The sequence below is a fragment of the Urocitellus parryii genome, chromosome 7 (genome assembly GCF_045843805.1).
Source record: "Urocitellus parryii isolate mUroPar1 chromosome 7, mUroPar1.hap1, whole genome shotgun sequence".
NCBI lineage: Eukaryota > Metazoa > Chordata > Mammalia > Rodentia > Sciuridae > Urocitellus > Urocitellus parryii.
The window spans coordinates 29,442,326-29,446,402 of NC_135537.1; the positions used below are offsets into that span (position 1 = coordinate 29,442,326).

General features: G+C 36.4%; 1 pseudogene; it reads left to right on the forward strand.

The window, feature by feature from the left end:
- Positions 1-3,010: 3,010 nt before the first annotated feature.
- LOC113179826 (small ribosomal subunit protein uS5 pseudogene) lies at positions 3,011-3,711 on the forward strand (annotated as a pseudogene).
- The last annotated feature ends 366 nt before the right edge of the window (positions 3,712-4,077 follow it).

Genomic DNA, 4,077 nt, shown 5'->3' on the forward strand with positions numbered 1-4,077 from the left:
CTGCTTAATTCTTTCTGAATTATTAAACTAGCTTTATTAAAGGTCTTGTGAGGTACTGAGAAAATAAGTTGGGTCAAGTTTAAAACAAACACTACTATCTTCACTTGGTATTAAAAATAGGGAAATGACATCACAGGGAGCATTGAAACTCAGCCACAACCACACGAAACAGCAGCGCACGAGACACTCAGAATCTAGATCTGCTCGTGGTCAAAAGCTCTTGTATATTTTGCTACACAACATGTGATACTGTGCTAAACGAAAGCAATTCCTTTCATCCCAAAACCTTGCAGGATAAATCATTGCCTAAGCAGTTGATACTCCTGATGCGACATCTACTCGAGTATGCTGAAGGGAATGTTGAGTGCAGTACAGAATGGCCATAGTTATTGGCCATTTGTTCGTAGTGAAGCTAAAACTGGAATAAACTAAGGTATAAGGGCTTTTTATTTTTTAATCACAGAGAAAAGAAAAAAAACCAAGAACTTTTGATAATAGATCAAATGCTTTATCCAAACTCAGAATGAATGTTTGTACTTTTGTTGTCAACATTTTCCTGAGTACAAGAAAAATGAATGTGAGGAAAGAAGACGAGTCGATTTACTACCACTGGAAATACTCTGCTCTTTCATTTTGGAGAGAATTGACACCTCTATCTGATTTATGAATATTAATGTCAAGCTGACAACAACAACAAAAAAGTATGAGCATGTACGTGTTTCTCTACTTTTAGAAATCTTACTTTGAATCTTATTAAAGTTAGAAAAAAATAATAAACTTTTGTTCTATTTCAGTACCCAGAGGCACCAGTTATTTCCACATACAACCAAGAATTGGAGGACAGATGATTTCCTTCTATTCCTTCTCAGGGCAAATACAAATAACATCAGCCAAAATTTCTCTGCCTTTCAGCCCAGAATAGAAGGGGAAAGTTTTAAGGCTTGGTAACTTTTTCAAATAACTAAAAGAGCCAATGATGATTAACTTTCCATAGTAATGTGTTTGGCAGTATCTCTTGTGTGTGTCCTTCTTATATTCACTACTTCTCAAGCAGAATGACACCCTTTTGAAGAACCAAATTCAAGTCTTTAACCAAGTGAGAAGCAGAAAAGTTTCTTTGAGCTTCACAAAGTTCAGGCAGAAAAAAGAAGTGATACTTTGGATAAGCTCTGAGCAATGCCCCCACTTACACTGTTACAGCAACCTAAACAGGTAGCAAGACCACAAGGGGAACAGATGTGTAGTATGTATAAGGAGACAAGATCACAGACTCATTGTTCCTTGGTCATTGCAGTCTTCTCTGCCCAAGGACAGTATGTAAACAGCAGAGTTCCAGGCCTGAGGTGACCGTAAAAACTGGATTAGCATGACGGCTGTCCAACCATAGAAGACTATTGACTGAGAACCAAACAAGCTCCTCCAATGCTTCAGCACCAAGTAGAATCACAAAGTTAAGAAAGATTGGGAAAGCCGGTCACACTAACCAAGAAATTTGGACTGTCAGAATTGATAAACCTTTTTTAAAGAGGTTTTTTGCATGAAAATATGTTTATTTTATTTTGACGAGAAGCAGATTTTCTTGATGTACCAAAACCTTGATGTAACAAAACACTACATATTTACATATGCATTCTTCAAAATTAGAAAATCTTGTGTCTTGTCCTGCTTCTAGCTTTGTTATGTCCTTTGACCACGAATAAATTATTAAAATGTAGTTAGCTTCAGGTACCTCATCTTTAAACTGGGAGTGAGTATAACCATCAGGCTTACCTCACAGAGCCAGTAGACACAGAATTACCAAAAGTAGTATGGGAGTTGATAGAGTTGATACTACTATTGGCTTATTTTGCTGTTCATGATATGTCTTAAAAATGGTTTAGCTTCTCTGAGCTCTACCAAGTGACTACTTTATTTTTTTTAGACATTGATGGACCTTTGTTTTATTCATTTATTTATATGCGATGCTGAGAATCAAACCCTGTGCCTCACACATGCTAGGCAAGTGCTCTACAACTGACCCACAACCCCAGCCCCCAAATGACTACTTTTAATACAATATTGATAGATACTGTAATTCCTCAAGCTGGAAAATATAAATGTTTCAAATAATACAAATATGATTTTTTATATTTGCACATGCTTTGGTAAATGCATTACACAATGTTAGAAATCAGCTTAGAGATTATATTTCCAAAAAAGAGAAAAATAACAACTAGGTCTTTTAAAACTCACTTAGTAAAATCAACTCACTGAGAAGATACCTGGTTCATTTTTGGTCATGTGAATAATATTCAAACATGAGTTGTTTGTCTTTTAAATGATGTTGCAATAATTGAAATTTGGTGGCAAACTGCTTTTAAGTAAAGAATGATGTCTTAACAAAGCAATATTTTTGCTGTAAGTCAAGGAAATAGAGTTTTAGAGCCAGGAAATGTGAAGAGAATAGAAACTATTTAATCAACAGGCCTCCACAGGAAAATTTCTAATATCAGAAAATAGATCAGATGATGGTGTTATTCTTCTTAGCATTATGGGAGGAGACTCTGGGTGGGTAACATCTTTCAATTTAAAAATGAGAAAATATAATACTATAACAAAGTAAGTGAGAAGAGGCATGGAATCTATGTTACACATTCCAAAGATGAATGAGAAGTAGAAATGGTACTTTTATAATTATGTATGCAAAGGGAGAATGACTTAAAGCTCCAGAAGCATCTTGGGGATCTGAATATTATCTGTCAGTACATTTTTAAAATCTTGATATCCCCTTTATAATCACTAGATTATTTTGAAGATAATTTAAGTCAATATGTTAAATACTGGTCAACTAAGTTACCTATCCTAGAAATAATCTAGAAACCTATATTTAAATATAGCAATGAGATATTTCCATTATCATCTTCTTTGGGAAAGTACCAAATGGTGGATTATATAGGTACAGAAAAGAGGTACTGAGACCCCAAGCTTAAGGCCAGGATATTTATACCAAGCAGACTACTTGGTCAAGGACATGAATATCAAGTCAGTGGAGATCTATTTCTACTCTCTGCCCATCCAGAAATCTGAGATCACTGACCTTTTTCTTCAAGGAAACAAAATTCTTCAAAGATGAGCTTTTAAATATTATACTTGTAAAAACTTAGATATATGCTGCCCAGAGGACCAGATTCAAGATATTTGTCTCAATTAGGGACTACAATGGCCTTATTGATCTGGATGATAAGAATTCGAAGGAGGTAGCCTCACCATCCATGGGACCATCATCCTGGCCAAGCTCTCCCTTGTCCCTGTACAGGTGGGTTACTGGGGGAGCAAGAGGGCAAACCCCACATTGTCCCTAGCAAAGAACTAGGCCACTGGGATTCTATACTGGTGCACCTCATCCCTCCACCTACAAAGGTGGAGCATTGCCTGAGCCCCTGTACCTAAGGAATGGTTGCTGATTGCCAGTATTGAGGACTTCTACATCTACATCTCAAGCAGAACCAGCACTGCCACCCCATGAATCTTTGCAAAGACCACCTTTGAGCCCATATCTAAGACCTACAGCTATCTGACTCCCAACCTCTTGAAAGAGACCGTATTCACCAAGTCTCCCTATAAGGAGTCAGTACCCATCTCCTAAAAATCCACACCAGAGTCTCTATGTAGAAGTCTCAGGCCTCAGCTGTGGCTATGAGCTCGGGTTTTTATACAAGGAAAATGAACTAATTAAGCCTGTTTTTTTTTAAAAAAAAAAAAAAAAAACTTTGGACTTTTTATTTCTCATTAGCTAAAAAAGAGTGACTTGTCAAAAATTTCTTAGTAAATCAGTGGTCAATCTAATTAAAATCTAGAGGTAAGGATTTTTTCCTTGCTTACTTGTTACATTAAATGAAAGGCTGCTTTTATAAAACTATATTTATTAAGAGAAAGATGAGCTATGGCAACTTAGTGTTAACATATTATATATTCCTCTCTTCTCAAGTCTCAGATCTTGGCTTTGGCTTCCTTTCCACCAAGAGAATAACGGAGTTGAGGCTGAATCAAGATTGACCACACCCCACTCCAGACAATAGAGATTGAGAAGCAAAATTG